A 21,188-nucleotide genomic window follows, 5' to 3' on the forward strand; every position below is an offset into this window, starting at 1 on the left:
GACCAATTTGGTCTGAGACACGTTTTCTATCTGAGTTGGTTGTATTTATTGGTATGTGACATGTCTTCTTTCAAATTCTCGCTAGAACAATTTTTGGAAAAAAAAACACATGGAAATGTGAGCTGAAAAAAAGCTTAGCTAATCTGTGCTTTATTGGACATTTTGGCATTTTTTTCTATCTTAACTGAACAGTCAAAGTTATAGCCTTATTAAGATTTATTCTCAAGGAACCTAAATTTATCCTGGAATGAAGCTGCAAGTCAGTTTCCCGCTTTCAACGTAACATTAAAATGTTTTTCTTTTTATTAAAGCAATATAAAGTGCCATTTACTCCTTCAAGGAGATATTGCATCAGCCTTTCTTCTGGGGAGGAAGTGGCATTTTGCTCACTTCCCTCTCATTGCAAAGAAGAACTCCTACTAATCTCGGCATTGTGCAGACCAAAGGAGAGCATCTCGCTGTCATGCATTATGCAGCTATTTGGAGCAAATGTTATATTTTTATTAGGTTTAATTCTCTTCAGAGTTAATAGACCAGAAATCAAAGCCCCGTGGCTCACAGACACCTGGAGGCATTAGGAGGAGACGGGGGCTTGCAAATGAACACTAATCAGTTTTCAGAGCAATCAAAGGACACGGAGACTGGCTTTCCTCAAGAGGAGATGGCCAAATGAGCTGGCACACATGATGCTTTGGCAGGCAGAAGTCAGCAAGGACTCCTTGTTCAGGGAGTAGGAAGGAGCAGATGGCGGAGATGAATGGTGTTTGGCACATTCAGCTCTACCCAACCCCGACTGCCCAGAGCTGAGGGAGCAACATTTCCTGATTAGTGGCAGTTATGAGCAATTCCTGTTCTGGCTGCTCCCCCACCACCATCCTAGGCATCTGTGTCAATGAGAGCAAAGACCCCACACCCTTCCCCTTCTCTCTGAAATGATTTGGACCTACAGACGTGGCGATATCTTCTCCTTCATTCAGAGATTCTGGTGTCTGTCATATTCTTTCGGGTGCAGTTATCATCTTTCTGCCGATTATGAAATGAACACACAGCTTTGCAGGAAGGAAGGCTGGGCTTTACATCCAGAGTATCAGGGTCAAAACCAGTGGGCTTTAGAGGGTCATAGCGACCCAGGCTTGCGTCTTAGTTTGGCTTCTATTGACTTCGGGCAAATTCTTGTTCTCAATGAGTCCTGTTGACTCATCTGAAATTTTTTCTTTCTGTGTTAAATGGAGGGTAGGCCTTTTGTGGGAAGCTTGTGATGATAACGGAGAGGCAATGAAGTGGCCAAGCTTGAGCAGTTTCACAGACAGCAGTTAAAGGGAAATCTATGATGAGGTGTGAAGTGGGGACCCACCTGGTCAAGAGACTCTGGTACGATACATCTATTGGATGTAAGCAAACAGCTTCTCACTATTTTAAAAAAAAAAAATCTTGTAAACTTAATGTGATTTGGTTTGATTTACTCTGGCTCAAATGTGCTTAGGTCTGACATATTCTAAAAGTCAGTTGCATTCCAAAACTAGATTCTGTTGCTTTTGCTAATTCCTTAAACCTCCTTCCTTCCTGCCCACAGTGCTAGTTGAAGAATTAGACTGTCTATGCTATAGGCAGAGAAGTCCCCACATGTGCCTTCCATGACTTCCTTTTCTTCAGCGTTTCTGGAAGGGTCCAGCAGGGGCTAAATAAGAACAGTCAGTGTCCTCGAGTCAAGGCCTTGGGAACGCAACAGCCACACCATTGGCTGTCACTTTCTGTAAGACCGTGATTCTTCACAAAGACTGCAAGTGAAAGTCGTGGGGGAGCTCTACAAAACTATACACACCTCAGCTCCACCCTCAGAGCTCTGATGGTTGTGGGGATAGCCTGCACTTAAGGGGTTTCTGAGGCTCCCTCTCTATGAGTTAAGGCTTAGCCAGCTTTGAGACTGCCCGGAATGCCCGCATCCTTCAGTTACATGGCATTGTTACCCGTTGCTTGCTAAGAGTTTATCTTCCAGTCTGTTCCCAACGGGTGAAGACAGGATTTTAACAGTAGCTATGATTTATTTATACAGCCCCTTACTGCTTCACCGAAACCCTGCTACTGGTGGTCTCTGTCTGGACTGAGTGCTTGCAGGCCCTTGGCATCTTGTTAAAAAACTGAAGAAGCACACACAATTAATTAGCGCAGTATTGAGGGGTTTCAGTGAGAAGTGAAGTGAAAGTACAGACAGAACAAAGAGCAAGGGAACTTAAAGCTCAAATATGGACTCAAAGCCTCTGATGACTGCCAGGGGTGTCTTTGTGTGGCTCCGGACGGAAGAGTTAGCGCTGGGGGCAGAATATGGGTGATTTCCGCGTTGATTGATAGATTTGCTTTATGTAAGCCATTGGACATGTTTTTCCAAAGATGCATCTAATTTTAATCTTGTGTAATTATGCGTATGTAATCATACACCGATTATGCATAGGCCTAAGATGGTAAACAGGTTTTTTTTTCTCCCTAAATGTTTATTTTGAGGATAGAGTTTTCCTTTCTGCACGAGCAGCCTGAACTAGTCTAGGCTGGATTGGCGCACTGCCCTTAGTTTCAAGATATGTTTTGCTAAGTGTTATTGGGGGCTCTAGGTTGACATGACTGGTTTGCTTTGGGGAAGGGAGGAATGTAGCTCAAAGCAGGTGGGGTCCCCGGGTGGCTAGAACACTGTCGGGAGAGTGATGTGTGCGTGTGGCTCAAACCAAGTTGTGGCTGGGTTGCTAGTCACCCCGGCTTACCTGCTTTAGCCACATAGTGAATCTGATGTATACCCCATCTTCACATTTTTTTAAAGATTTATTTATTTATTATGTGTACAGTATTCTCAGTATTCTGTTTGCATGTATGCCTGCATGCCAGAAGAGGGCGCCAGATCTCATTACAGGTGGTTGTGAGCCACCATGTGGTTGCTAGGAATTGAACTCAGGACCTTTAGAAGAGCAGGCAGTGCTCTTAACCTCTGAGCCATCTCTCCAGCCCCCCATCTTCACATTTTAAAGAGATGCAAATTAAAAATTAATTCATCAATGATACCACCTAGAAAATGAAAGTGCTGAATCCAGAGCCAGCCTTCACATTGATGGCCTTTTGGATTAAATAACACTATCAGTAAAGCTTGCAAGTCCCACTGGAATGAAAAATTCAGCTTGAATGGGTCCCAGAGGGAGACTGATAGACTAGAAACAAGGAAGGATGAAGCTCAGGGTGGCCATGGAGGAAAATGGACAAGAATTCAGAAGAACTGCCCTTCCCTCTTTCCTTTATCTGATTCTTCCCTCCTGAAGCCAGCCCCTGCAGCTGGAACCGGCTAACCAGCAGAAGCTGATGAGCCAAGAATTGCAGGTCTCCTTTCCCAACACCATAGCAACAGCATCAACATAAATTGTCCTCACCAGAAGCTTTGTGTTTACTATAGAGAACAACCGTCTAAACAGGGTTTGCGGGAGGCTCCAACACGGTGACTATCTGGATGTTCAGCAAGAGATTAATGGATTGTTGAAAACAGAATGAAGAAATGGGGAAAAGCATGTGCTCAGAAAGCAGGGCTGAGTCGGGGCGAAAGGAGAATTCATTTCCTCTCCTTTGGCCCTTCACCCTCCACACACCAGAGAATACATGCTTGGGCTGCCAGGAAGCGAAATTTCACGCTCAATCATTCTAACTAGACTGGTTCTTTCGGTTCACATATTTTATTTCTTCTCCTTGTCATAGCTCTGATTTTGTGTTTCCATTTCAATTGTTTATTCTGCACATGTCTTCCCCCGTTGCCTAAAATCACATACAAAAGGGCCAACTGGTATTCATGGAATTTTTGCTAAAATCCGAGTCCTGTGCGAGGAACCTCGGTTATCTGGGGACACAGACATTGCAGGAGATTAAAAAGCACAAATAAGAACGAAGAGACGAACTTCGGACTAGTGGGGTGCGTGGAGAAGCTGCCTGAAGGAAACGGGAAGAGAGTGGACTTGAAGAGAAAGCAGCGGGAACAGCAAGAGAATGTGGGAACAGAGGGGGAAATCGAAACCAGAGGTTGAAAGGCTGGCACGGTTCAGAGAAGAGAGCAGGAAGAAAACCGTGCTGAAGTAGCGGTCTGAGTCAAGGACCTGGTTAAGGGCTAGAAAATGCCGGAAGCAAAGGCCTGTATTTTGAGGTCTCTATTTTGTTTACAGCAATCTTAAGTTCACAAGTAAGATATTCACCTTTGCAGGGCAAGTTCAGGATCTAGGACTTTAGCCTAGTGAGGCCTGCAGGCACCAGGCTTTTAGAAACAATTAGCATTTCCTTTGTTCGTCAGCAATCACAGACTCTCAGTACCTATCAGCAGACCTGACACATCTCCCCTCCCCCTTGCCCGGTTGTTACATAACAGCTTCTGAGGAATAATAAACTGTGGTTTGATCAGAAATACGGTCTTGCCGTCATTCCTCGTGTCTCTTGTGCCTTTCCATTCCTCTTCGTCCTCTAGGTTTATCAGGGACCACCGTTCATATCCCGCTGGCCAGGATAAGAAAGGACGGAGATGAAGGTAAGGTTGAGTCACCGCAGAAGAACGACAGGACACGGGGACTGAAATTGCCAGGAGTAGATGATCATCACTGTCTGCCCCACTGTCTGCCTCTGCAGGAATGGGCAATGAATTCACATGTATCCTGTTGGGTCTCATGACAAAGGGTGTGAAAATACAGCTCCATCGGCCAACAGATTATATATTCATTTATGTAGTTGCTGCTTCTGACTGATGAAAGGCTTCGGGTCTCACAGGGGCAGATGTGCAGTGTGAACCTTATAACGGTGCTGCGGAATAGAAAGGGAGTTTGCAGGCTACTGGCGCTTTCCTGTTGCGTGAGTGTACGCTGTGCCATCTTCTGTAGCTGGGAACATCTGCATATGTGATATGCAGAATCAGGGCATGCTGCTGAGGGGCAGATGCTCCTGGGATTTCCCACACAGCAGCAAAACAGTTTTAAAATATTTCTATATGGGTGCCAGTTGAGCCATATGAAAGTTCCGCTTCTGTAGGTCAAACATGTTACAATTACTTGTGCGTATGTGCATTCGTGTGTGTTTGTTTCTCAGTGTGTCTTTGTGCGCATGTGTGTGGGGCCATGCATGTTGTTCCTCAGGAGCTACCCACCTTGCTTTTTGAAACAGATTGTTCCTCTGGTCTGAAACTCACTCACCTACAAGGGTAGCCTGACAGGCCAGCGTGCCCAAGGATCTGCTTCAGTTACCTTCTTTGGGCTGGTTTACAAACATTTGCCACCATGTCTTTTTTTTTTTTTTTTTTTTTTTCTGTGAGTTGTGGAATTGGACTCAGGTTCCCATGCTTGCTCATCAAGCACCTTGCTGAATGAGCCATCTCCCCTGCTCAGGAAAATTTTATTAAGAAATTTAGACAGAAAGGTTTCATTAAACCTTACTACCAGGGGAGGTGCTTAGTCTTCCCACAACTTGATATGCCATGGGAGGCCTACTCCTTTCTGAATAGAAACAGAGGAGCTGATTGAAGGAGGAGGCAGAGAGGAGATGAGAGAGGGATGGGAGGAGGAGAGGGAGGGAAAATGTGGTTGGGATATAAAATAAAAGGTAAATTAAAAAAATAATAAAAGACCTGAACATCTGGCTCTTAGGCCATATTTTCCTTGGACGTGATTCCCAGAGCACGTGGACCCTGCCTGCTTCAGTTAGAGCACGAAGTCCTCACTCTCCAGGGTCTTCCCAGTACATGTGCATTTGTATGTGGTTACTGCTTGTTTACTCTTGTAGATATATGACCATGTCTGCTGACTCAATGTATTGTCCAGAAATATGCTAATGTCTTATTACTAGTGTATTTTTTGAGAAATGGTTATATTTTCTTTCATAGACAGAAGCATCAGGGAAGGTGTGTTGAATTGTATATGCAAATAGCAAGCACGAATTATCCAAAATCAGACACACATATGCCCCGTTCTTTATGGAGATTAACAGTCTAAAACATACTCCGAAACCTCACATAGCACTGACCTGTGTATATTATGGGTTTTTAAAACTATACATACATATTTTTAATAATGTTTAATTCATGCTTTAGGTACAGTAAGAGGTTAAGAGGATTTATAGCAATCGACAATGTAGAACAATTAAACTGTAATAAAAGTTTGCACTTTGGGATTAAGTTTTAAGTAAACTAGGGTTACTTGAAGGTATACACCGTGAAGTGAGAACACTCAGTTTGACCGCTGGAAAGGCTACTAGATGACTAGCGGGTGGGTAATATATACAGAGTGGATACTCTGGACAAGGACGAATCGGCGTTCCAGAAAGGGAGAGTACAAAATTCCGTGAGGTTTTACATACCTCTGAATGGTTTATAAATTAAAATCTAAGAATTATGCAATTTTATGGAAGTTTCCATTTAATCTTTCTAGACCACGGATGACTGCCGAATGGGGCTGGTCTACAATGAAGCCGCAGAAAGCGAGACAGACCGTGGATAAAAGTGATATGACATGAGGACAGCTAGCCAAGGTTAGCCCCCCCCCCCCCCAGAATGCGCTTGTCATTTTGCCCTCACAGCAGCATGGAAGTGCAGTCAGCTTGGCTGAAATTATCTTCCTTGGCATCTTTACACTCTCACACAAGTCTCTTCTCTGCATCCCTGGTGTGCTTGCTTTCCTCTTGCTTGTATTTTGTTTGTATTCATTAAATTGGGTGTTAATTTGTCCAGAGAGAATATATGAACCATAGCATGGGGGCCAAGGTGAAATGATCAAGCTTGTCTAAAGAACAAGGCTCCCCCAGTAACTCATTTGTGGTTTACCTTCCAGTCTGCACACGTTTTCTTACATAGTGAACCTGGGGATAGGTAGACATTGGCCCCATTTTCAGGGAGGAACAGTGCCTAAAATGGGTCAAATGACTTACATCACAGAGAAGGGAAAAGTCAGTGCTGAGGCTGCCATACAAAAAGATCATAATCCCAGATTCTTAATTTATGATTAATTATTAGTTAATTAAGAAAAGAAAAAACCAATTCTAATACGGATGAAAGCAAGCTTTGTTAGAACCATTTTAAGAAACAGAAGGTTTTAGTTGAATTTTTTACTGACGGGCTTGTTGCAAATTTAGCATTAATAGAAGTGGACCTTTGTGTCACAGAGCTTAACAGCTCCCCTGGACTGTGGGTGCCAGACAATAACCTAAGTGGTGGTGGTTAGGGTCACCCTAAGAGACATCTTGCTTTCCATGTAATCCACTAATTGATTGCCATGCTCTTTTTTGCTAGCTCAAAATAAGGGATAAGATTCCTTCCCCACCCCAGGGAAAAAGTACAGGTAGCCTCTGTACTTCAGGAGTTAGAGATGGAGGGTTTGATTGGTATGTATACTGATTATCAATCTGACAGGATCTGGGATTACCTCCGGATAAGCATACAGAAACTCCTGTGAGGAATGATCTTGGCTAGGATAACTGAGTTCAGAAGACACACTTTTTTTTTTTATTATGTATACAGTATTCTCAGTACTCTGCCTGTGAGCCAGAAGAGGGCACAGATCTCATTACAGATGGTTGTGAGCCACCATGTGGTTGCTGGGAATTGAACTCAGGACCTTTGGAAGAGCAGGCGGTGCTCTTAACCACTGAGCTATCTCTCCAGCCCGGGAGAAGACACACTCTTAAAGTAGGCCCCATTCTCTGGACTTGGGTCCAGAACTGAGCAAAAGAGAGGAAGCCCTCTGGGTATAAGCAATCATGACTCTCCCCTTCCAGACTGCAGATAAAACAGGAGCTGCTGCTTCAAGCTCTCGCTGTCTGGGCTTCCCAGCTGTGACTGCCTGTAAGACTAAAGAAACTTCTCCTCCTTCAGTTGCTTTCATCAGGATACTGGTGTCATAGTAACAGGAAAAATAGGAACTATGACCTATGATGGGAGAGTGGAGGTCATTTGGAACCTGGGGTCAGGCCTGGATTTCGTGTCAAGGGAGAGCACACATACATCCTTAGGAAGCCACAAAGCACAGGGAAACATTCTTTCCATAAATGGAGACCCTGGAGAGGTGGGGAAGTCAGGCAGAGGAGAGAGGACTTTCCCTTGCTGGGTAAGAAGGCAGAATAAGGACAGTCTTAAGCCCTCGGTAAAATGGCAGATTCCGATAAAATGACGACCTCTCTAATGCTTTGTGCAGTTTCACAGAAAGGGTGATTTTGCTAGGCATCAGGATTTGTTCCTGCTGGTAGTAAAGCTGAAAGTAAAGTCTGTATCTTGGATGGAGTTTAAAAGTCCATTTGGATAGCATTCACTCTTGACCGCAGGGGCACTGCGTACTCCAGGACCTCGTAGGTAAATTCCTTTAAGAAACAAGGGTTTTGCATTCTATCTCCAGACTACATTGGGATCATATGACCCTGTAGTTCTTTGGGTTGATAGGATTCGTTAGTGAAAGTGGCCTCGGATTCCTCAGACCCCAGTTAGTCAAGGGCTGCTTTAGGGACGGAGGGCTGGCTGCTCACGAGCGTGGGATTTCCGGAGAAGAGTAGAAGGCAGGGAGGTGACAAGTTGAGTGCTCAAGAGAGAGATGCTTAAAGCTCCCCCTGCAATTCCCTCTGTGCTATGCCAGAATGTTGGAGACGTACAGTTTACAAGTGACAAGCACTAACTTCTGGAGCCTGGGGAGTCTCAGACCAAAAAGCTCTTATCTAGGAAGGGTCTTGATGGTGACTGATCTTATTTGAGAAATCAACATAACATGAGTGCATCCATGCAAGGGAACTCACCACAAAGAAGCCCTGTGCAGAGGGCATCGGTACACTCAAGACCTGGAGTCCCCATGACCTAATTCCTCCCATTAAGCTCCGCCTCCCAATACTGTTGCATGGAATTTCAGTTTCCAGTCCCTACTGTTGGGAAACACACTGCAAACATAGCATTCCCTAAACCCACACCCAGAAGCATGCTCGCTCTTTATTGTAGAGGGAACAAAGAACGAGCAGTGATTCTGGAAGGTGATTGCTTAATGCCTCGGTAAACAAGTTCATGCCAGACCAGGTTAATGTTAAACTAGAGTTCACAATGGAATGAAATAGAAATCACTTTATAATGTCTTGTATAAATAAATTAATGTAGAAAAACCACAACACTCTAAAAAAAAGTGCCCTAATTTAAGAGGATAAGCTGTTTGGAGGATGTTGGCCATTAGCAAGCAAATAGTGTTTTAATGACTGCTCTTGAGTTTTGTCTGAGACCATCTGGCAGCAATGTGTTTCAGGACGACGGGATCAGCTCTGACTTTGTGTTACTGGGAGGATGCGGAGGCTCAAAACTGCATCAGTTGGTGCTGCTCTGTAGTTAGCTGTTCGTGAGTTAGGGGTCACTTTCTTCTCCCGAGTCAGAGGCAGACGAGAGAGGAATGGATGAGAGTTTGCTCTCTTTACTAACTCTGCATTGGACAATATCCTTTACCTTGCTGCCCTCTTTTCAACAGAACTGGATCCTCCATCTGCCACCACACAGGTGAACTACAAGACTGAGTAATAAGCTGCTTTGGGTGCATCTTACCAAATAAAATATAAGCTCCATAGTGACAGAAGATCTCCACTGAACATGCATTTTAAGGACTGGAGAGATGGCTCAGTGGTTAGGAACACTGACTGTTTTCTAGAGTATCGGGGTTCCATTCCTAGCACCCACATAGCAGCTTACAACTATCTGAAACTTTAGGACCAGGGGGCCCAATGACCTCTTTTGGGTCCTGAGGCCCTAGGCATGCTCTTGGTGCACAGACATACAACCGGGTAAAACATTTATACATACAAAACAAAATAATAATCATTCCATCTTAATTGGAGGTAGTTACCTAGATATTTCCTGAGACAGTTATAACATGCATGCAAGCACCTACTCCATGGGCTGGAGAGATGACTCACTTGGTAATGTGCCTGCCATGCAAACCCTAGGACCTGAGTTCAATATCCAGTATCCATCCATGCTTTAAAATCCGGAAATAATGCTGAGTGAGCATTGTGGCATGAGCTTGGAATACCAACGCTGAAGAGGCTGAAGTGGATCTTGGGGCTTAGAGACCACTTAGTCTAGCTTACTTTCACAGACAAACAAAATGTGGGTGTCTCCTGAGGAACAATTTCCACATTGTCCTCTGGCTTCCATGTGCACATACCTGCACATGATCATGTACATGGATGCAAACACACACACATTCATACGTGCACATGCGCACGTATGCTACCTAAAGATCCTTAGGCAAGTTTCTCACCTTCTCTTGCCTAAAAACAAGGGTAATGTGGCCACAGTAGGTGCACAGTGCTGGCAATGTAGCAGGCGTGTAACTAAAGAAGACTGTTAATATGAACATAGTAGATACTTCCTCTGGTAGAAGCTTGTAACTTTGGAGAATTTGCTTTGTTAATTAGTGGGGTGCACATTTCCTTGGTGATCTTTTACTACCTCGCAGGAAGACAATGGAACATCCTGAGCTGTTCATTTCTGTACTGTTCGCCATCTCCACCCAGTGTTTCAAGGATGTTGGCGGACCCTTCGTACATCCTTGTTTTAGGAAAACAGAAAATTCTGCCTTTTCTTTTAGAGAGTTCCAGTTTCACAAGGACAATACCACCAAGCAATATTCCAAACTGCAAAGGGAAAAGCCCATGCGTCTCCAACCTCATACAGAGAACTCCAGACAACTGAGTAAAGCTGGGAGCCTGGGAGTGAGAGAGGTGGTCCTCCCCAGGGAAGGGCACACCAGTTAGTGTTCAGTGCCAGATGGTCAGCCTTGAAAACATACATACGAGTAATGTTATATAAACGCAACAGGTTGGATTTAGGAATATGTATGTACATACAAATACATATACGCATACAACAACAGTTAATAAAAAAGGAGGTCATGAATTTGAAGGAGAGTGAGGAGCAGATGGGAGGACTTGGAGGGAGGAAAGGGAAAAATATATAATTAAAATCGCAACATCAAAATAAAAAAAGACAAAAAAAATCATTAAAAAGAGATTCCCAGCTTCAATGTATATGTGTGGCGGGGGAAAATGAAGGGCTTTCGATGAGACATTTTCCCAGACCTGGCAGACTTGGGTTGAAGAATCTATGAGAAAGCAATGTCTCTATCCAGCACGACTTATATCTCAGAGGCCAGAGCTGCCTAGTAACGCTCAGATACTAGGCGCTGCCATCTTTTCAGTGATCCCCAGCACATAGCCAGGGTTTGGACGTATAATCCAAAGAGCTGGTGTAACAGGTATGAGTGCGATTCTCCTGAGACCACTGTCTGAGCCTGTTGCGGTAGGTGGTAGAGCCAGCAGCACCAATAATTTCTGCAGCTCAAGCCCTGCTGGCGTGGACTCTTGGAATTGGATTTCAGTAGAATTAAAGAAAGTACAGGAATGCGACACTTCTTGCAGCCCTCTGCTCCTAAATTAAGATCTAGGCCTGCTCCCTTTTTAAGGCATTGGGGAATCAAGGGGAATTAACTCCTGATCTCTGAATGCCATCACCTGGGGTGTTGTAGAGGCTCGTAAAGCACCCCTGTGGGTAATACCATTCAAAAAACTCTGAGAATGTTGTGCAAGCTGCGGTCAGAGTTCTCAGACACAGGGGAGTTTATTTTTTGCAAAAGGCAGACAGCCAGGAAGAGGGACTTAAGTCCTCCGGAAGGGATATATGACCCCCCCATGACTGCGTGCCAATACCACTATTGTGTAATTGCTTTAGCTGTAAACTCATAAAACTTTTGTAGATCCAAAGGTTGTTTTGGAAATGTGCCTGCTTGATATGAGCTAAGAGTCTGGAACTCAGTGATCGAACAGGGAACAGTATAGTTAATGATTTCCATAAAAGTGCTTAGAATGGTATCTTCCTGAATACGGACTGGGAGGGCTCTCCTGGGTCAGGCAGCCCTTCCCACACTCCTCCTTTTTTAGCCTGGTCCACCACACTGGGATTGAGCAGGAGGCCAACATGGGATGTGGATCTGGTGAGGTCTGAGGGTTGCTATCTCAAAGACCAGGTATGGACTATGTAGATGGGGCCATGTGAACTCCTCCCCACACCTTCTACAAGCTGTTCAGCGCCTCGTGTCTCTCCTGGACACACCTAGCCTTCCAGCATGGTTCTCTCTCTGCTCCCATCACGTTACTTCTTTGTTTGCAATCATTTAATGGTCATTCCATGAAGGACACCAAACTTTGTGTCATGGCATTCAAGGCTTTTGGGGGTTACATCTTCCTAGGTGGTGCTCCCTGCGGCTGCACTTTGTTCTGTCAAGGCTTCCCTGCCCCCTCCTCAGTTCTCTCCTGTACTCAGTCTGTCCTCTCTGCCTGGAGTGCCCCACCCACTAGTCCTCTCTCGTAAGGATCCTGTGACATGTCACCTAATTTGAGGATTCTTTCCTGCCCAGGGCCAAGACATCAGATGTACTTCAGCTTGTGATTCCCTCCTCCAGCACTTAAGCTCGGAAAGATTAGGGGATTTTCTGAGTTTCTCTGTCTCAGTTTTCTCGCGTGTGGAACAAGTCTCCTGCTTCCACCTGTGGGCTGTAGGTTAGTACCGGGCTAGCCCTATTGGGAAGAATGGAGAAGGTTTCGCTGCGAACCTCATCATTAAGGAACGGGGCTCACTATTCTGACTATTCAGGTCTTCTTTTTGGAAGTTTCATTTAATTGGAATCTTTCTTACATTTCATATTACAGTTATTAAATTTTGCATTTCAGATATGTAGTACGCATTTTATTTCCTCTCTTGAGAAGCCCCTGGAAGTGAGATAGCAGTTTCTGCTGACTTAGCACCGACTCTCAGCTCCATTGGGTCCCCTGGCCAGTAGGTAGAAACGGACTTTTCCAGAAAAGTGTTTAGTCCCTGACAGCAATTTTAGTTTTCTGCCCCTTTTCCATCTAAAAAAGTTGAAAATGGATTTTATAACTCAATTTTCTTGGACCTAAGAATCTCAGTTGGGTTTCCAGAGCGGGCAGTTTGTGAAGCGGCCAGCGAGAATTGGTACATTTCTATCAAGTCTTGGGAAACCTCATGCAACTTAAGGACACTTGTTCTCAGCTCACTAGTCTTTCAACATGCATCCATTTTTTTTTTTCTAAAAAAAAGCTTCTTGGTTTAATGACTTTGGAAAACATTAGGTCTTCATTAGGAGCCACTCACAGAGAGCCAGAGGACTCCCTAACCAGCAGAAAGGAACAGAGGTCCTGCAGCAAAAGCAGCTCGGAATTGCTGATGACAGCTGGCATTATCAAGAGGTCATGCCAGGTGCTCGGAGACAGGCCCTTGCTCAGACCCTCTAAGGCAATCCCCCAGAATGCCCCCAGAAAACAGACACATTGTTGCTATTCTCATCTAACCAGTGAAAACCCTGACATTTGAAAGGGTCCAAGTTCATACACCAGGGTGAGGGCTGAGATTGATGTCAGCCGTCTACAAAGTTTGAGCCAAATGCCCTGTTCCACATTCCCCAAATCGCCTAACCAAGCAATATATTGAACTATCCTGTGACTAGTAGCCATGAAGCCAGTTACTTGGAACTCGCTTTGGGAAGCAGTTTCACCACCAAAATATTTCCCTGTTGGAGAGCTGAGGTGATCTTTTTGCCTCTGTGCTGGGGTGCCCATCCTTTGGTTTTCTCGTGGTAAGGGGCTCAGCCTCCGAAGTCCATTTCAAAGGTTACTCCATAGGGATCTCTCTCTGACTGAAGCCGACTGTGGTACAAGGCATTTCTTGGTGGTCTGGTGTTGTCTGCACTGCTGCTGACGGTGACCTTGCCTTTAAAGCACATTGCTAAAGTGCCCGGCACACAGTGTGACCTCTGGAAAGACTTGTTGAACAAGATGGAGTTCTTCTTCTAGCCCTTGGACCTTTGACCCCCCTAAGCATGACTTGTCAAGTCTAGATGACTGACTTGAGATCCATTCTATATCCTACAAACTTGGATAAGCCTGGCTCACACAGAAGCAGGTCAGACAGGTTGCCACCGTCTCCTGGCAGTTCAATAGTTAACCTTCTCTTCTCCCCCTTCCTGGAAGAGTCTGTTTCTTTCTCCTAGATTCTATAGCGAGGACACAGTTAGGTCACCTTGGGTATCTCTCATCAAGACCCTTTGGGAGACAGCTCTGACTGGCTGCTTCTAAGGCACTGTCCATGTTTCAATACTAGGCTCACGTGACTAAGCCCCGGATGAGTCAGCTGGCTCGGGGATTTTTGTTAGCCACCCTTATTGCCTTTGCTTTCATCTTCACGGTGTGTGTGTTTGTATGTGGGGGAAGCGGAGTGGGGTGTGTGTGTGTGTGTGTGTGTGTGTTTGTGTGTGCGCGTACTCCTTGGGCTCTGGGGTGGGGCCTGGCAAGTTCGACTTCCAGAGATGCCGCCAGCCTCTGTGGGAGCCTGTGATGGGAAAACCACGTCACGCCATACTGCGCAGCTTTAGGCCGCACCCATCCCCAGGGCCCACTCAGGCGCCATGTAAGCGCTGGCCATCCAGCTCTCTCGCTGCCTGCGATGAGGTCATGGGTGGGGTACTGGAGACCCCCTCCAGATAGGGTGGGGGCTTCCTCTACAGTCCAGTCCTTTTCCGAAGGACTGGAAAAGGGGGAGATAGGTTTGCTTGTCTGATCTCCTGCTCCCTGGTAGTGGTCTGTAGGCTAGTGTGGGTAGCACAGAGGGAGAAAAAGAAATTAGGGACGATATGGAATAGAGAAATCTATGGATTGGCAGTCGCGGGCTACTTGCTCATTAGCAATTTTGGGTCGAGGGACGTAGCTAACAAATAGTGCTCCTTGACCACCTTGCCAGGAGCTAATAGAGGCTCCTCCGTGCTTTTATACAGTAATGTCTTTACTCCGATCTTAATCAACAAGACCTCAAGGCAAGGGAAGCCAGAGCAATCCTTATTATGTAACTAGACTTTGACACAGAAGGGAAAAAAATAACAAGAAGGTAGTGACTGCGGCAATAGTTCCCATTCTCTCCCAGGCCTAACTGCCTTGATTGCTATGATTTCTACACTGGGGAGAGGGTCTTGCACACGGAAGTTAGCTAACCTCCTTAGGTTCCAACCACGTAAGCTCAACCAAACCCACAGTTTTCTAACCTCTGCCTGAGATCACACACACACACACATGTGTGCGCATGGAGCAATGAGCTCAGGGGCTCTGCTAAAACTCTTAGCCTGCGAGATCCATCTTCTGATCTCAGTGAATATCGAGGGTGCGGTGGGGACTGCACCTGGAATTCTGCCTTGGACAAACAGGAGCTCGCTGATAACAGAGTGTTTCTCCAGGAAACAGAAAGACACACAGAATGTTCACAACCCTCCACCCCAGGATGCTTCTCAAAAGACCAACACATAGAAAAAAGAAATAACCAAACAAAAACAAAGAGAGCTATCCGAAGGCACACAACTGGCACGTCAGTTACTCTGTGCAGATAACGACACCATCAGCCGACTATGACTTAAGCTCAAAATGTCATGCCATGTTCAACTGTTTTGTTTTGTTTAGTTTTCTCCTCCAGGGAGATAAAGTTAATATTAGTAATATATTCCCAGGTTCTTACACGAAACAGACAAATGTTTTCCTTAACTGTACAGAACGTATTCCATAAACAGTAAGTCACAGGAACCACGACTGAGAGACATTTTAGAATGTTACCACAGTCTAGGAGAAGGTTTCCCGAGTTCTAAGACTCTCAGCTCTGAGAGGCGAGTTGCGCATAAACAGATATTGAGATCTTGGCTATGCATTAGCCCACTGCCCACTGGACAGTCAGTGCTCAAAATCTGGGGGTTTCAGAGAACACCCTCCCACCTTTTCTAAGAGAAACAGCTTTTTCATGCAAAGACGCCTGCCACACCAAGTGGAGTAGAGAGTCGGAGAGACCTTGCTGCTGAGACTCCCCAGCCTCTGATTTACCATTTGTTGACACTCTATCCGCACGTCCCCCCATCTCCTTACAAGTAGCTGTCTGTGGTTCTTCCTGCAAATATTTTGATAAAGTCCAAACAGAAGAGGAAAAGAGAAAAGCTGTAATAAAAACCATAGCTTACCTCTCCTGGGCATTGCTGGGTTCAGACTTCTCCCCCAAACATGAGACTTCTGTGCTTTGGTTCTCCCATGAATTTAGAAACCATTAACAAGTATTCAGAACAGAGATGCGTTTACTACCGGAGCTGCTCCACAACAATGCAGAGAAGTACGTTGGTGAAAAGCAGAGGATGTGTGTGGAGCTCGGCGCTCATGCTGTCGGATGAAGTTCTGCAACCGTCTTTCTCAGTTTAAACAGCCTCCCACTCCTTCTCCCAGGCACTTGCCAACTTCTATAATTTAAAGCAACTGCGATCCTTCCCATAATACTCACATTTCAAAGAGTTTGCTATATACACTCGTTAGTCATGAGGAGGAGCGGGCAAGGTTCTTCTGCAAACCCCAGATGAAGACAGATGCAGAGCGAAGGTCTCAGGTATCTGGAGGATTTTTCTATCCCGCAGCCATGGCTGTTTGCACCATGTGGATTCATACCGCTGTAGCCTTTAAAGTGGGATCTAGAGACCGACTGGCATCACTTCCCTGACGCAACAAAAGCACTTGGGAAAGTTTACGCAGCAAACTTAGGAAAGGGGGCTGAAGCAGTGGGATCGCGACCACACATCACTTTTACTAACAGGATTGTTTCTCTGTGAATTGCCCTTAATTGTTGCACCCAGTGTTTTCATGAAACAGGGAAATGCTTACAATGATGTTATTTACATTGGTCTTGTTTGAGCATTATTCCACATGTGTATCATAAATCTAGGAAGGACACGTGCCTCACAAATTATGTCTATGCAATTGAATAAATCTTCTGACATTTTAGCCTGTAATCAGAATAAATCTTCTGGCATTTTAATCGGTGAATGTGTTGTGCATTTTATTATCTATTTCTTCCCACTGTCAACACACACACACACACACACACGTGCGCGTGCACAGGAATTAAAATTATAGCCAACTTTTAAAGCACTGTTTAAATGTTGATTTAAAAATATTTTATGGTATACATCAAAATAATTCTTGCTTAGTGCCTGCTAAGTAGCCTGTGCTCAGTAAATACTGAATGGTGCAATGCTTATGTTTCTATCAATCAACAGTTGTGTCAAATTTGATCTACATGCACAATCCCCTTCAAAATGATCAATAGGTCACAGTGTGTAGAAATTAAAATAGGTCAATGTATGGCTTTGCCAGACAATGGATCGCTGTGCAATAAAAACCCCTCAATGAATAGAAAACATCACTCAGACAAATCAACCATTCAAGAACCATCAGAAACATCGACATGGACACTTTCCATTGAGTATGCTCACTGCACAGATATAGGCAAAAAATCCGGGGATAGAACATCATTATTTCAAAGGCTATCAATCTTTTCCTTGTATTTTAGAGTTCATTCAAGTAAGTATTACACAGTAGGCAGCATTTAAAGTATTTTATAGTATATAAATAATAAGTACAAACAGAAATGACCAAAGCCTACAAGGAGATGAGCAGGCTTTACGTTTTCTATGCTGAGAATCAGAAGAATGATGGGGTCTCCTTTGCTTGGGTTTCTGCCGAGGAGTGGTCCCCAGGCATGGTGCACAATGTGGGGAACTTAACTCACATGCTGGAGCCACATTCCCTGTAGCCCTCAATATGCTGCCTTATTTTTAAAAAGTGTAAATATAAAAGTATAAATACAAATGTTTCAAAACAATGTATTTGCACACATGCTTACCATAAAGCAGTTATTTGCTAAATATTAGTCAGGTGCCTTTCTGACTAGTTTAGGTATGAGGAATTTAGTAAGTTCTCTTATGAAGTTTACCACAGAAGCTAACATGACCACCTTGATCAATGCCAAAATTGGTGATAGACATGGATGATGTTCTATCCCAACTCTTAACTCAGTGTCATTAGATGGGAATAGACGACTGTGTGGGACTGGATACGGGGCTGGAAAGGCAGTGATCCATGTCCTGAAGTGGCAAAGCCTTTGGTGATCTTGATAACAACAGTAACTTGGAAGGCAATGTATGCTAAATAGCTAGATGGTTCTAGAAGAAAGAGATGGAGGAAGACACATGTTATGTGGCCAGCCACTGCTGGCTGCTGTTGTCAGGGTGTTTCGAGGATGAGACCATGGGAAAGACATGTGCAAGTTATAAACCCCAATGAAAGGGGAAGGGAAGACCTTATTTTATAGTTTGAAGGAGTCTACCAATATCTTGATGGGATAAAACGCTTGTTACAAAATTATATTGCTGGCGATTCTATAAATCTATACTCAGGGTGTCTTTCAAAAGTGGAAACAACCTCTTCTACTGACAAGATGTGAAGTGCAGGCTTACGTGAGGGCACACACCCCAATACGCACCTCTCTGGTCAAGGGAAAAACTGGAATGGGGGGAATATCAGGAGGAAGTGATGTTTGCAGCAGAGAGCCATGAACATACGAATTTCCCAGTGGGCAGATTCAAGACTCTCTTTGGCCCATGAATGGTCAAGGCCCATACTAGCTGCTTGGATAAACTAGGTATCAGTAATTGCTGCCTTTGATTTCACCCTGTTGTGAATGAGAATTTTTATGGTAGTTATACTATTGCTGCTGTAACTTTTGTATGGTGTGTGTCTGTGTGTGTGAGAGAGAGACAGAGACAGAGACAGAGAGAGACACAGAGAGACAGAGAGAAAGAGAGACAGAGATGGAGAAAGAGAAAGAGGTAGGAAAGAATTTGCTGACTTTGTTTATAGACTTTTGTTTATGTGTCTAGATTTCTAGATTAAGACATGGACCAAACAAAATGTATGGAGAGAATTTGAAACGCAGGAAGTAAGACCTTTAATCTAAATATAGTCATCAGTCAAAATTCTAAACATATTTAATATATTGGTTGGAGGAAAATATATAACTATGAAATCATTACCACAATCTAGTAACAAACAATAATAAATAGTCATTTTTCAAAAGTTTTTCTTGTCTAATCTATCATCTATTATATATTAGCTATCTATTATGTCTATTTATTTATATCCATTTATTATATCTATCATCTATCTATCTCTCTGTCATCTATCTATCATCTTTAATTTCATTAATTCATTTTATTCTCTTAACAGTCCTGCAAGGGAACACTAATACAATCCTTCTATGGTTGGACAACTTGAAGCACAGAAAGGCTGTGACTAGCTCATGGTCACAAACCTAGGGATTTGCACCGAGAGTGTCTGCTTTAATCAGTCCGTCCAAACTCTTGTGTGTTGCTGAGAAGTTTTCTCCAGGGCAAGTAATGAGAACTTTCCTAGGCCATCCATTTCCTTAGCCTGATTGCTGGGTAGATATTTATGATAAGTTCTGGTTTCTTCTGAAAACTTTTCTAAAACACTGCAGGTTGTTTTCACTTGGAAAGCCCACCTGCTCCTCTCTGAATGGAATTAGAATGTTCAGATCGTTCTCATGTATTAAATATTGTGCTCTGTTTTCGTGGTTAACTTGTATCATCCTTGGCTTGCATGCTGCAAGCCAGCCAAGTTTCAAATGTTATTTTGAAACCCAGTGACTTTTCCTGGATGTCCTAACAAATCTCTGCTGATTTCTATCAATTACACACAACCTGAAGGAACAGGCTGGGAGGAGGTTCAGATCTTGTTAGGGAGCGTCATCTTTCTTTTGGGAGACGTTGTCAAGTTTGGAAATCAGAGATGAAATACAGGATCTGTGTTTAGGTAGAGGAAGACCATTCCCAGTGTCAAGGCGAAGACGCTCAGGTGTGGCCCCTCCTTCGTGTCAGACTATACACAGATGCTGACATAATGCTCTCTGCTCTGGAGTACTAAAAACATGGAAGGTGCCACAGTCATTTCTGGGGTTTGCAGACTGTCACCCTCCCTATGTGGATTCTGATCTTGGGGAGAGGTATGGTTTAAATCTGGAATGACCTCCTAAGACTCATTTGCTATGTTTGTCCTCAAGAAAGTACTATAGGGTGGTGGTGGGACCTTTACAGGGTGTAACCTGATGTGAGGGCTTTAGGATTTTGACGGCACGTCCCCATCATGCCCCCCTCCCCGTGGAACTGTGGAACCCAGGCCTTCATCGCTCACTTCACTTCTCAACTCTAAAGTGGGCAGTTTTGCTCTACCACACATGCCTCCTATCTTGCCAAGGGCTTCCTCAAAATCGTGCCAATCAGACATGAAGGGAAACTTCCAAAACTGCTACCTAAAATAACCTATTCTTTTTATAAGTTTATTAACTTATTAAATATTTTATTTTAGTTTATTAAATATTTTAGCTATTTTGTTATGGTAACAGAAACCTGGCTGTCAGGAAGAACTAATATGAAGGCTTTTTTTGCACTGCCTTGATGACTTAGGGTAACAGGTCACCTTATTGAAGAAGTCAAAACTGTAGAGCAAGAATAGAAAAACCTTGATTTGTAGACTGTAAGACCACATATTTGGGAGAAAGCTCGAGGATGTTCTAACTAATCCCTGCGCTCTACTCAAGGTCAGCAGCACAGTCTTGGCAGGTGTCTACACCATCTCTATTTAACTTTTCTCATGGAAAGGGACCACCATGTCATGAAGCGTCAGTACATTTCTCCGAGCAACAACAAATATGCCTGTCCTCTTTCCCACACACAAATGGTTCTCAAACATTCGAAAACAACTCTTTGCCTTCTCTCCTGACCAGCTACATCTTTCCTTAGGTCTAATGAATCTGGCTTTTGCATCTGTTCTTCAAGAAACATGATTTCATTTAGGCTGCCAGTTTGCGTGGCTGCCCTCCAGTGAGTTAATATCCAATTAATGGCTAAATGTCTCTTGAGGAGTATGGTAAGGTGGCCAAAGAATAAACATTTGAGTTACAGGTCAACTTTGCTCTCAGCCTTGAGAAGGCGGCCTCTGGTTTCTAGCTCCGGGTATGGGGTCTCCCAGATTCATCACTCTGAGGCATCCTTATGCAGAATCACTTCCCTGAGTCAAGTATTTGCTGTTTAGAACAGACAGTGCCACCCCACCCTCTGTCTGGCGTGGCTCTCTTCTGACATCTATTGACTTCCACTTCCTGGAAATAGTGCAATCCTTGGGTTTAATATTTCAAGCTAAACCATTTTCCCTTCGATCCACTCTTCCAAAGAGGCATT

General features: G+C 44.2%; 1 long non-coding RNA gene across 1 annotated transcript; it reads left to right on the forward strand.

The window, feature by feature from the left end:
* The first annotated feature begins 11,954 nt into the window (after nucleotides 1–11,954).
* LOC119818778 lies at nucleotides 11,955–13,111 on the forward strand. Its single transcript, XR_005286185.1, has 2 exons — nucleotides 11,955–12,032; nucleotides 12,423–13,111. It is a non-coding gene; the product is annotated as an uncharacterized LOC119818778 (long non-coding RNA).
* Nucleotides 13,112–21,188: the final 8,077 nt, after the last annotated feature.

The sequence above is a fragment of the Arvicola amphibius genome, chromosome 1 (assembly GCF_903992535.2).
Source record: "Arvicola amphibius chromosome 1, mArvAmp1.2, whole genome shotgun sequence".
In the NCBI taxonomy this organism is placed as follows: Eukaryota; Metazoa; Chordata; class Mammalia; order Rodentia; family Cricetidae; genus Arvicola; species Arvicola amphibius.